Source organism: Notamacropus eugenii, chromosome 4, assembly GCF_028372415.1.
Source record: "Notamacropus eugenii isolate mMacEug1 chromosome 4, mMacEug1.pri_v2, whole genome shotgun sequence".
Classification (NCBI taxonomy): Eukaryota; Metazoa; Chordata; class Mammalia; order Diprotodontia; family Macropodidae; genus Notamacropus; species Notamacropus eugenii.
This window is the reverse complement of record NC_092875.1, coordinates 262666000-262679718: the sequence shown is the minus strand read 5'-3', so window position 1 is coordinate 262679718 and position 13719 is coordinate 262666000. Positions and strand designations below refer to the sequence as shown.

Below are 13719 nucleotides of genomic sequence, written 5' to 3'. Positions count from 1 at the left end.
CAAAAGAACCCTGAATGGCGTCATAAGATTTGGACGTCACTGAAAAACTACTTTTTGTAGTGGATAAAGTATTAAGAGTTGGAATTCAGAAGATCTAGCTTCAAATCCTACCTCTGACACTTGATCCTGGGCAAGCCACTTAACCCTGTCTGCCTCAGCTTCCTATCTGTAAAATGAGCTGGAGAAGGAAATGGCAGTGTCTTTGCCAAGAAAACTCTAAATGGGGCCAAGAACAGTTGGACATGACTGAAGCAACTGAACAACAACTTTCTGACTCCAAGTGCAGTGCTTGATCTGCTCTGTGAGGTTGTGGCTTTCACTTACTAACTGCTCAATGATCCCTACAATGAGAAGAAATAATCACCAAATATCTTCTAGACTTTTAGCCTGAAGGACAAGAAGAAACCTGATTTCTCCCTCTCACTCTGTCACTAGCTTGTTTGTGATTTGGGGCAACTTAATTAAATAGATCATTAAGGTACCTTCAAGGTCTAAAATTCTGCCATTCTATGGCATATACTCAAATATCCTAAAGGTGGTCCTTTAAGTCCTTAGGCTGGTCTTCTTTTCCCCCTCTTTTGGGGCAGATCTTCAATTTCATAGGTGTGGGGAGCTTCCAGTGCATTAACTCCCTCTACCAGTACCAGTGGCACCTGCTCTGTAATTGAAGTCTTAGACTAAAGTTTGCCTGGGACACTGAGAGGTTAAGTGATTTGCAGAGGATCACACAAACAATGCATCAGAGATGGGTATAAGTACCACAAATTGAAAATACTGGTTTTACACAAATGAATGTTATACTTTTCAGTTTCAATGGATCCTGAACGCAATTTAAATTTGAGATACTGGTGTCTTCCGAAAGCAAAAATAATATCTGTTGGTAGAAGAAATTTTCACAGTCCTTTCTACAATACAATAATTTAAGTGGGATGATCATTTATAGTCTCCTGATTTTTCATAGAATTTAAAAATGGTTCTGAGATATTCAAAGTACACAGTGTAGTTGATCTCGATAAATATTTACTGAGAAGCCAGACAGTACAAAATTCTGGAGGAAGGAACTTTTGTAATTGGAATTCACAGGAGTGGAGATATGGCCACAAGAAATTCACTGTCTGGAAGCCTGGAACAATTCACTTTATTTCTACAAGGAAGGGAGACTTTAGGGTTGGGTGCTGCACTGAGTACTACATGCAATCTATCTATAATGCAACTATGTTCAATTCCTTGTGCACAGCTTAAGCAAGTGGGCAGCTGTGTGTAAGACAACCTCAATTTACCTCCAAAAATGCAGAACTCCAAATAGGTATTTAAATTAGCAGAGCAATCTGAGAAGAGGCAGCATGGTAGAGTCCATCTCAGATTAGCCTGGGAGTCAGGAAGGCTCCAGCTCAGTGTGCCTCTGAGTCACACTGCCTTTATGAATTTGGTCCACTTATTTAACCTGTAATTGGCACAGTCAACTTTTAAGTCCATATATATGTTGTAGAACACTTGCAATTCTGCATCAGTGGAAAGGGTTCTCTACAATGGTGAAATCAAAGGTCCAAACCAAAAATATGGAAATGGCTCTACTTTTTACCCCTTCAAAAGAATCAGAGGACTTTGGGTTTATTCCTGACTATACTACCAACCTACATGACTTTGGACAAGTCATTCAACCTCTTGGGGACTTGATGCCTCATTACTCTAATTTGTAAGATGGAAAAATTGAAACAGATCATCTCTCAGGTCCCTTCCATTTTCAGGCCTCATCAACAATGAGGTCAACTATTCTCTTCATCTGTTTTCTTTTGTTTTTTAATCAATTAAAATGTAGTTTGAAAGGTAAGATGAGTCTTTTATTTTTTTTTTTTTTGAGAAGTACTGAATACCTGGCTAAGGGATCTGAGAGGCATTATGGCATAGTGGAAAGAAGACTGCTTTGGGGGTCAGTGGGCTTGGATTCTCTGTTCCTGTCTTTGAGTAAATCAATGACTCTCAATTTCCTGATCACTAAAATGAGTGGGTTGGACTAAATGATTTTACTCAAGTCCCTTTCACTTCTAACATTGTATGACTCTAAATATGTAACCCCTAAAAAGAATCAGACTAGTCTGGAGAAAACCAAATTGTAATTCCCAAATAAATGAAATGGTCACTCCTTTCACCAATCACTGTTTTAAATGCTTCATAGCAACTGCACATGTATATGTGTGTATGTGTGTGGTGTGTATAAAACAGTTTTTCTCAAACTTGTGCTGTTCTCCCCACAGGGTTGGGGAGGTGGAAAGACTCAGTGTTAGCAAATGTGAACTTAGCCAACACATATTGAGTTGACTGGTAAGAATAAATTTGGGAGCCTTAAAGAGTGACCAAGCTAAAGGCTTTGTGACTAAATGTCAATCTGATCCTTTAAAGGAGGGTTTAAAAATCATGTCTGATTTTTCTAACGCATATCCTCGTTGTAATGGCAGAAGTGACTTTGAATATGACCAGGGGTTGTGAGCTAGCAGTGATGGTAGATGGCAAAAATCTTTTGATGTGCCCAACCAGAAAACAGTGTCTCTATCCACAGATACTAGAGCTGGGGAATATTTAGACACGATAGCAAATTAAAAGAGGCATCAGCTTCACCTTTTTTTAAAAAACTAAATGGCAATGTAGTTATTAGCTCAGTCTTCACGAGTGCTAGTAGTAAAAATGCAGGTCTTATTGCAGATTATTCTGTAAAGCTATGCTATGATAGAATCTGTGAAAAGTACAAAATACATGCACTACATTTCCTACAAAATAAATTAATGGGCAATTTCCCCAATTCTCATATTCAGAGTTGCAAAGGGAAGACCTTAGTGATGGTCATCTTTCATCGAACTGATGAGTTAACTGAGATCTTGAGAGGTTAAATGTCTTGCTTAAGTAACTGGCAGAATTTGGATCTGAACCCAAGGCCTCCAACTCAAAATCAAGCAAGTTTTCCAAACTTCGGGGCTGCTTAGGAAAAGTGGTGAGCTAGAAACACAGGCACTGGACTGTAAGTCCAGGTTCAAGCCTGGTCCCTGTCAATTACTAACAAAGTCACATACCCTTTCTGAGCATCACTTTCCACATCTATAAAAAAAAGGCATGCTTATACCCAGAGTACCTACTTCATTCACAGGGTTGTTGTAAGGCTCAGAGAAGATAAAAACACTTTGCAAACCTTAAAAATATTATATAAATGTCAGTAATTATCATTATTTAACATACTAACAACAGTCTTAAAAGTATAAAAGAAGACAGCTCCAATGTGATTTTTTTTTTGCATATATATGTATATATTATTATTAAGCTGGGAGAAACTGCCATTACCTTTCATTGTTAATTTGATTTATTATTTTTCCTTAGACAAAAGCAGTTGCATTTCCTTATTATACCTAGGATCAGAGAGGAGGCACTGCATCAAGCGTGGGCTGGACTGGGCTAGGTTCCCAAGTTTTAAAAGACCTGGATCCAAGTCCTACTTCTGATAAGTAGCAAGCAGCTCTGCGACCCTGGGCAAATAATCTTTCAATGCCCAGACAACTCTCTTAAGACTGTAAGTTGTACTAGTTAGAGTGAAAACCTGTTAGAATCTACATTGTTCTGTGAGGGAGGGGATTGTTAATTTTACTTCAGTTTGCACCTGAATGCCCATTCTGGAAATGATAGGTGTTCTCTTTAGTAATTTTATTTTTTTAATTTCTTCCTGAGCTACACCAATTGGCTTAAATTACTTTAGAAGAATATAATCTATATTCATTGTTAGCAATGCTGAGAATAAAATTAAATCAATCTGTAGATTTCTCAAATCTTATTTTGGATTGAATCAATTATTTATTTATAGATAAAAAATGTCCTTGGTGTAGGACTTTTTATTGTTTGGACTGCTGAGAAGGCTTTTCTTTTTTAATGGAATACAAAAACTTTTTTTCATTTTGTTTTAAATAAATTTTGATAACTACATTTTAATATAATTAGTTTCCTTTATATTCCTATGTATTTTATTTTATGTTTCATGTCCTAGACTGGTGGTTTACAAAAACATTATTCTGAGACAAGGTCCATGACAAGAAAAAAGCTAAGAACCCCTGTTTGAAAGGAACTCCGAGAGATGATTATGAACTATCCAACAGTTCAAAACCAACAGTCTAAGATGTAAAAAAGTGGAAGTTCTTTTAACTGAAGGAAGTTTTGTAAAGACACTTCTTCAAGTTATCTTAAACAAGTTCTTACTAATGAAATTATTCCAGGAGTTTTCCAATTTCAAACTTGCTTTCTTCAATTTTTATTTAATAATATTTATACAGAGGTTGTGGAGGCAGCAAATGACCTCATGACTACCTTAAATCCAATCCAATCCCCATGTTTCTCTTGAATATTCAGAAATCTTAAAAGTAAAACAAAATCAGACGTGCCATATGACTATTTTTCAGCTAAATTTCCATCAGGATCTGTCTATAACAGAGTGTGGAATAACTCTTGACTATGTTTAGTGATTGCATTTATTTTCTATCAAGTTACTGAATGTCATTAGCCAAAATGTAACCTAAGTAAAAATCAGTTTGTGGTTTCGTATCCTGAAGATGAAATATGTTCTTTTTGGAAAAAAATAAAATATTGAGTTGCAGTGGTGGTGAATTAGTTTCCAAATTTTTGCATGAACTTAAGTGGTAGAATCAAAATAAAACTTCTGGAATAACCACTGACAGTTGTAACATTAACTCATGGATGGCTACAGCATGAATCCCATAGCTCAAAATCGTGAAAATAAACTCGTAACTTTAATCTTTCAAGCAACGACAGGTTAAATTTGCTTTAATGCATCTACTGGGATTTATCTTCTCCAGAATAGCTCATACTCATCTTATACCAGGCTTCTGAGAGAAACAGGGGGAGAGAGGGAGAGAAGGAGAGAGAGAGAGAGAGGAAGAGAGAGAGGGAGAGAGGAGGAAAGAAGGGAGGAAAGGAGGGGGAGAGAGAGAGAAAGAGAGAGGAGACTCATCTTTTTTAATTCAAATTTGATCTCAGACACTAGTAGTGTGACCCTGGGCAAGTTAAGTCACTTAACCCTATTTACCTCAGTTCCTCCTTTGTAAAATGAGCTGGAGAAGGAAATGGCCAACCACTCTAGCAGCTTTGCCAAGAAAAATCTCAAAATGGGGTCATGGCGAATTGGACATGATTGAATAGGTGTGTGTGTATACATATGCATGTGCATGTGGGTGCATACATATACATAAACATACATCTATATACACACATGTGCACATATACACGTCCATGTCGATGTGTGTGTGAGTGTGGTATAGTGAGTAAAAAGCGGACCTCAAAAAAAAAACAAACCCAGGAAGAACTATTCTCAAGTCTGTCTCTTAGACATATAGCCTCTGTGACTGTGGGCATGTCACAACTCAGTACTCTAGGCAACTCTCTAAGACCCTAAGTTTGGAAAGTGTGCTAATGTGAATTAATAGAGAGAATTTCTTCATTTAGAAGTTCCCTATATCAATGAAATCACAGGTCCAGTCCCTATCCTTACTGCTACGCTGCTCATTTATCTGTGAATGTGCTGCTTTCCCCTAGTAGAATATAAGTCTCTTGAGGGTAGTAGGGGCTGCCCAATTTTTATCTGTATCCCCAACACCTAGAACAGTGCCTGACATATAGTGTCTAATAATGCTTATTGACTGATTACAGTTGGTTCTCATTTTGGACAATACTTAATGGAGCCTTTCCACCATTTATTACAGCTAGCAAATCAATTTCTCTGGATGTAAATGTGCCAAGTATTTACATACATACTTCTAGAGAAAAATCACAGAAGCTCACACATGAAAGAACCTCTCTCTAGAGGTTGTTATCTTTCAACCTGTAGCTGAAGGAAATATCCCATCTACAATTTCTTTGACAAATGATCATTCAGCCTAAAGACCTGTAGCACCTCTAACCATTAAGCTATGAATAAGTGTTAAACAGCCTGTAATACTTTTACATAGTTCTAATGGTTAGGAAGTTTTTCCTTAGGTTGACCTTAAATTTGACTGCTTGTAATGTGGCATTAGATTGTAGGTTTCTTGTGCGCAGGGACTGTCTTTGGTCTCTTTTTGTATTCTTAGCACAGTGCCTGGTACGTAGAAGGTGTTTAATAAGTGTTTATTGATTAACAATACTAACAAATCCTTATTAAATATCTACTATGCACTAGGTGCTAAGCTAGGCACTGGGGATATAAATAAAGTAAAAAGAATGAAACAATCCTCAAAGAATTTACTATCAAAGCTAAACACATATAATTACTATGACTTTTTATGAATCATCCTAATTCTATAATCTTGAATATATTTTTAAGAAGAGGAATCACCATTATTACAAGGTGTAACTCAACTATAACACAGTTTGTATGGTTAAAATTATTTCAAGAACATATAGTCTCAAAATTTAGAGCTATGAAGTTGACGCCTTAGCCTCATATGAGTTGGTGTTACAACTATTGGTATTTATTTAGAAATTTGCCTTCTGACCAAACCACTTAAATCAGGAAACTAACTTGCTGCTTTTGCAAATTAATATTCAAATAATGGGACAAGAAAGTAAATACTCTATCTGTGAGATTAGAAAAGCTGTAATAGGAATATTTAATTCAGAAACACTGTGTCATCACGAGGTAGAAAAACCGAGGATTGTTTTAAATCAGTGTTGAGCCATTTTAATAAATGGAGTGTGTTGCATTGGAATTAATGGAGATGGAAAGTCTAGAGAGAATCTTATTGTTTTATCCTTAAGATACAAAAATACATCAACAGCAAAAAGCTGTTTTTAGTATATAGCTTTGTAAATAAGTTTCTCTGAAAATAAATGTGCTGATAATTTCAACTAAGTAAAATTCTTTTGTTCCTCCCATGTGTTGTATGTTTACTGTTCACATTTTGTTGACTTAGCAGATGTGAAATATCAGAACCAGACATCCTCCTATCTTGGTTAAGCTTCAGGTTAAGCAAAACTTCAATGACTATTTAAGTTCATATTATAAAAGACTTGAATCTCTCACAAAGATACTAGACCTGGAAATGATTTTAGGAACCAGCCAGTCTAATCCCTTATTTTCAAATGAGGAGACCAAGGCTCAGAGAGACATACCTAGGGAGTAGCAGAGTAGCAGAAACAGGTCTGACTCAGTGTGCTTTTTTTACTACACCACCCTCCCTCTCATCCTCACAGCAAACATTCTTCCTCCAAACTGGTTTGTTTTTCATTTGCTAAGCAAAATTTTCCCCATAAAGAGCACAAAAGTAAAATTCAGCTCAGATCTTGTTCAAAGAGTAAAAATTTCTATACATATAAGATGTATATTCATGAGACACATCATGGTAAAGCTGCTGTATTTGGAGCAAATGGGCTATGTTCAAAATCAGACCATACCATTAACTTCTTGTGTGATCGTTTAACCACTCTGAATTTGTGTCCTTATCAATAAAACAAGGGGTTTGTACTACCTAACCTTTAAGGTTCCTTTCAATTCTAAACATGAACCTATAAGATTTTCTGTCACTGCCTGATTGAATAAACTCTAATATAATATTTTAAATATAATGTATATACTCTAATATAATATTCTAAATCATACTCTGTATACACACACATATCTACACATGTATATATACTCTAAAATAATAGAAAGTTATTTGTGGGTGATTTGGGAAGGAACAGAATTGATATATACTACTGGGACATGTATAGATAATTTTTCAAATTGCTAAATTCAAAAGAGGGCAGCTAGGTGGTGTAACGAATAGTTCCAAAAATGAGATTAAAAGTGATTTGAGTTGGAGGATGGCAAGGACAATAAAAACATTAAAAGTAAGGAAAAAGTTGAAAATGGCTTAAAAAATGGCCACAATGCAAAGAAGAAGTTTGAGGCATAAAGAACGGAAAGGCAACAGAAAAGCATAAGGAAATAAAAATTTAACTTTGTGGAAATTCTTGGTGTCAAGTTTACATATTTATTATCTATTGATTAGAGGAATAAAATAAGCTTTTGTTTTATTTTATTTTTTTTTGGATGCTACTGTTCTTGAGTTGTTTCAGTCATTTGGGGCTTTCCTTGCAAAGATACTGCAGAGATCTGTCATTTTCTTCTGCAGCTCATTTTATAGATGAGGAAACTGAGGTGAACAGGGTTAAGTGGCTTAACCGGGATCACACAGCTAGTGTCTAAGACTGGATTTGAACTCAGGTCTTCCTGATTCCAGGTAGATTGCTACATCCACTGAACCCCCTAGTTGCCTTTCCCCTTCTATAACTTTTTCCAGAATGGAGTTTAGCCCCAACTACAATCCTCTTCTGATGCCTCACTGTATCATAGAGATGACCGTGGATTCCTAAAGGCTATCTCACAAGTTCTGACATGTCATTCCAAGCTGGAAAGATCTGGAGGACTCCAGTGGAAGATAATACCAACTATCCCTGGAGGATCAGCCTAGAGAGGTACATAACCAGAGAACTTATTACTGAGTATTTGGGGGGTGGAGGTGCTTTTGGTCACAGTAATAGATCATCTAAAAGGGATGGAAGGTTTGTAACTTCTTATGGTGAAAAAAGTATCCACACTAATGAAATCATGGGTCTTTGGAACACTGAATAATATTAAATTCAGGATCATGCTTTGGGCTTAATAATTGTGTTTATAATATTAATAATAACACATTATAATATAAATTATAATATAATACTATAATTAATATAATAATATTAATAGTACATGTGGTTTAGTTAAAACTAGTGACTAAAGCCAAACACAACAATTTCTTTTGGAATAGATCCTACTACAGGATCTGTGCTTAAGTAACAGAGGGGGACTTAGACATCATCTCATCAACCAACCAACCAATTAATTAATAGGTAAGTCCTTACTAAACACCTACAATATTACAAGAGGCACCCTTATCTGAGGACCAGCCTAATTCTGGACCAACCCTCACATGGTACAACCGGGAAATTCTAATGGCGTTCAGAGAAATGAATGACATACCCAGGGTCACACAGGTTGTAGTGGCAGAATCATTTTGAACCCCATGTCTTCTCTTCCAATATTAATGCTTTCAGTACTGTAGCATGCTATCTTACTTATTCCCAGTGGTTTAGTATAAAGCACAATGGAGGGGTTCTGATATACACAGCTGGAAGAACAGCTTACCTGGTGGGATTTATTGATTCATCCAATAACAGTACAGTCAGTAGAGTTTTCCTTTACTTAAAGAAAAGATGTGCACAAGAGGTCCTACAAGCCAACATATCTACTGTACTTCTGAATCAAACTTAAATTCTTATGGTTTAACAGAAGCACATTACAATTTCATAACTTTTTTTTAAGTACCTCCCATAGAGTAAAGGAAAACTGTTTCGGCTGTGCTTTCCCTCTGTAAGAGTTCCAAATGAAACAGCGCAAGAAGGTGCTGAGACAGGGAGAGGCTCTGACAAGCAAACATACTGGGGACTAGACATTAAAAAAGAAACAAAAAGCATTGTTTCCAAAGGAGTCTGGTATGTATGTGTAAGTATTTTAGGCTGCAATTATTTCCTATACAGTGATAGCAACCCCACCTCCAGTACAGTAGAGTACAGTGTGCTGCTGCCCTGGGTGCATTCCTATTAGGTTTCACTATCTCACCAACTCTACATAAGTGACTACTCAAAGGTAAATGATGAAAGAATTGGGGTGCCATTCTGATAGCAATTTTCAGTCTTTTAAACAGGAAACAGAGTGCAGAGGGAGGATGTTAGACTAAACAGTCAAGTCCTACAGTCCTCAAAAAGGCCATCAGTTTTTTTTTTGTTCCAGAGCACACTATGGGCAGCATTCATTTGTCAGTAGATATTTTTTCCTTTACCTACTCAAGTAGCTAAACTGGCATTTTGTTTGGCATAGCTAGTTTTCGCTTGCTTTCTGTTAAGAACCTCAATATTGCAATTCAAGGTATGGTGTCTTAAGCTTCCACAATGTGGGCCAGGGACACTCCCTAATCTTTCCAAAACTTGGTAATGCTGACACATCTCTCATTCCTAGTGTTCAAATTAGTTTGGCAGAAAATCCCTCTGGCAAAAAATAGGGACACTGCCGTAAGTTCCATTAGCAAGACAAGAATTATATATATTCATTCTCTCTCTCTCTCTCTCTCTCTCTCTCTCTCTCTCTCTCTCTCTCTCTCTCTCTCTCTCTCTCTCCTCCATCCCCCCCACCCCTTAGGGCAAGCTGTGGAAATATGCTCTAGTGCCTGGTAGTAACTACTTCGTCCTTTGAGACTATACATTTGGAGATGGAAGGACTCCCCTCCCCCCCTTTTATAAATGATGCTCAAAAGCAAAAAATAAAGTCGGCCAACGTCACACAAGTAACCCATCAGAGCCAACATTCAAGCCCAAGTCCTGACTCCAAACCAAGCAGATCTGCATGGTGGTTCTTCACCACTCAAAGCCTTACTTTGTATTCTACAAGCCGCCTAAATCCTCTTTGAAGTTCGGTAACAATAAATCTTAACCTAAGATCTAACTACACCCTAGGTATGCAGGAACAATACCTCCGCAGCCTCAGAGCTGGCCTGAGGGCCGATACTATGCTAATCAAGACGAAGTCATCAAACTAGACAAGCCCTTTATTTTAATTAGTCACACACTCCTAGGTCATTAGAGACAATCTAAACGCATCCTGCAAGGTGCAGTGACTCTCTCCTAGCTCAGAAGATCCGGACTAGGAGGAGATGATGTTCTGGGCTCTGGCATGTTAGACACTCCTCCCACAACAGGGGTCCGAATAATTTTTCAAGCACCCTTTTAAGAGCTCTAGAAGGGGAGACCTTTTCCTGGTGTAACGTAAGTGGTTTGTAACTTCTTGTTAAAATCAGAATGGTTTTTGGAAGACCCCCCCCCTCCTCCCCCACCCCACCCCCCGCCCCAGAAACCAGGAGGGGGAGGGTCGTCGTGAGGAGGACAAAACCTAGAGTCAGGCCAGTGTCTTAAAGTCACAGGCACACTCCAGGTCTTCCGAAGTCCTCAAGGACCCTGTGGCCACCCTTTCCTCCTATGGCCTCCACTTCACTGGCTTTATAGGACCATCCATTTAAGCCAGGCAGAAATCTCTTCCAAGGCAGCTGGAGGGGGGTGGGGATCCTGCTGGGAGTGAGGAAACAGTCCAGTGACTCCGGCCACAGCCCCCTAGCTGCTCCTAGCAAGCTGAGCCACTTTAATTCTCACTTTAATGAGCTAGCCAATTAATTTCCTCCCCTCCTCACGGGCGCGGAGCCTGAGCAGCACGGGGAATGCCGGGGCTGCCCGGTAAAAAGCACAACTCTCCCTTCCCCCGCCCCAAACCCCTCCATACCCCTTAAAATAGAGTCCCCGAGGGAAGCCAGCCTTGGCCCAGGGCAGCGCAGGCTTCCCCGCAGCCGCGTCTCAGGGACAACTCCAAGGCGCAGAGCTGCAGGCGCAGAGACCCCCGCGAGCAGAGTCCCGGCGGGTTCCTAAGCCTCGCAGGACTTCCTGCTCCGCGCCCCGTGCGCTCTGCGCACCCCACCACAGGCTCCCCGGCGCCCAGGTAAGATGACTGCGCCTAGGAAGCCGGGGGCCAGGCTGGTCCTGCCCAGTCCTGCCTCCCCAACTCCCCAGGTCCCTCAGCCCTCAACTCCGGTCTCCCAGCCCAGTTCAGCGGGCTTGTGCCAGCGTGGCAAGCCCGAGCGTCCGCCCGGACCTCGGGAGGTGCGGGGAGACGGGGGCCGGCGGGAGCCGGCGGTCTGCGCGCCCCGGGGTTCCCCGGGCGGCGATTCCCAACTTCTTGCCCCGCTCGGCGCCCCGACAGACGCGCCCCGCCGGCCCGTCCCTTTGCGCAGCGCGCGGCCGCTCCAGGAGAAGGAGGCGGCTCCAGGGCGCACGGAGGAGGGGAGAGGGCGAGGGGGGAGCCGCGGACCTTGCCATGCACTGGACTCACCTGCGTCGCCGCCGCTGCCTTCGCTCTCCCTCCGCTGACAGCTGGGGGCTTTGTTTTCTCCACCCACCTTGTGCCCGCCTGGACGCTCCGCCCCCGCCGCCCCACGTGACCCGCCGCCGCTGCCGCTGCCACCGCCACCGCCACCGCCACCGGGCGGGTCCTCCCCACCCTCCGCTGCCGAGGGCTGAGCCCAGCCCGGCCCCTACCCGGCAGATCCGGGGGCGGAGGGGGTCACCGCCGCTGCCCTGCTAGGCTCTCCGGTGCGCGCACGATGAAGGGTGCTGGGGCCTGGGCGCACGGTGGGCGAGCGGGAGGAGAGATGGGGGGCGTGGCGCAGGAGCTCCGGGCCGGGGTCTGTGCCGTCCGGGCTGCAGCCAGGACCAGGGTCCGAGCGGACGCCCCTGGCCCCTGGGGAGGGAGGGTCTCTTCTGGAATTTGAGATGTCAACCTCACCTGGTGGGGGGTACCCCCAAGGGAGCTGAGGCTGAGCAGGTGCCCTGCGAGAAAGGGCTGGGAGAGGGGGAGAGGCGGAGGTCCCTAACCCTTAGCCTGTGGAGGGCAATGCTTTAAGTTTAGGAAGTGAACCCCCAGGCACGGAAGGCTAGCTACAATGTAACTGATGGACTTGTTTTACGGTGGATGCTCGCTGTAATAATCGTGTTATGCCGGTTACATAATAGCAAAATAGTATTGTCCCGATTGTTCAGCTTGATCATCTTACCTGAAGAATAGTTATAATTAGCGGTAATAATAAGGAGAAGTGTTTTGATGTGGCTTGTGCATGTTTGCTGATGTATTAGTGTGTGGATTCTTATTTGAACACGAATTGGAGAACACTGAGAAAGACTGTAATTTGTCAATAGAGACCAGTGCTTTCTAAAATTATTATTATTAAATTAATTATGGGGGGGAGGGAGTAGTTTAGTCTTCAAGGTCCCCACCTTAGCTATGAAGCTTTCTTTAACTTCTACTACTTGCTGTACAGTCTCTGTCTGTTCTGGTCTGCAGTTCTTATGGTCTTCATAGCCTGGTAGGAGCATTGACTCTAAAGTAAAAGGATCTGGGTTTGAAACCTTCCTCTATCCTTTCCTTGTTGTGTAGCCTTGGGGACAGTCAAAGAAACTCTCATAGCCTAACTGTGCTCATCTGTAAAAGGAGAGGCTTATGGGTATAACATTTTATTACTTTATGACTATCTTGTTAGTAACTATCTTGTAGTTACTATCTTGGGGGAGAGGCACCCTGGCTAGGGGGTTAACCAGCAACCTGGGAGTTCAAGCCTGCCTCACACACTAGCTGGATGATCCTGGGCAAATCACCTAACCTCTCAGTGCCCCAGGCAATTTGCTAAGGCTATATAAATTTATAATGATCTAATAAATTTCTGATGTGCATCTGTGTAGGGAATCAGACACCACACCTGGAATTCCCTACACCTTGAAATCACACTTCCACTATCTAAAAACAAAACAAAAATCTTGTTTCCAGTGTAAACTCAAAACTGTCCAAGTTAGAGTCTGTGGTATATCACTCTTTTAGGAGTACATGCAAAGCAAATCACAATAAACTATCTTTACCTTGCTAGCTGGGTGGTGCCACAGATAGAGCTCTGGGCCTCAAGTTGGGAAGACCTGAGTTCAAATCTATCTTCATTCACTAACTGAACCTGGGCAAATCTGTTGGCCTCCATTTCCTCAACTATAAAGTGGGGGTAACAATAACGCCTATCTCCTAGAGCTGTG

At 41.2% G+C, this 13719-nt stretch overlaps 1 protein-coding gene across 1 annotated transcript in view; it reads right to left on the bottom strand.

Moving 5' to 3' along the window:
• MAPRE2 (microtubule associated protein RP/EB family member 2) overlaps positions 1 to 12067 on the bottom strand; it is a 201116-nt gene extending 189049 nt beyond the window's left edge. The window contains exon 1 of the mRNA XM_072604544.1: positions 11978 to 12067. The gene's annotated coding sequence lies outside the window, so the exon portion shown is untranslated. The remainder of the gene's footprint in view (positions 1 to 11977) is intronic.
• Positions 12068 to 13719: the final 1652 nt, after the last annotated feature.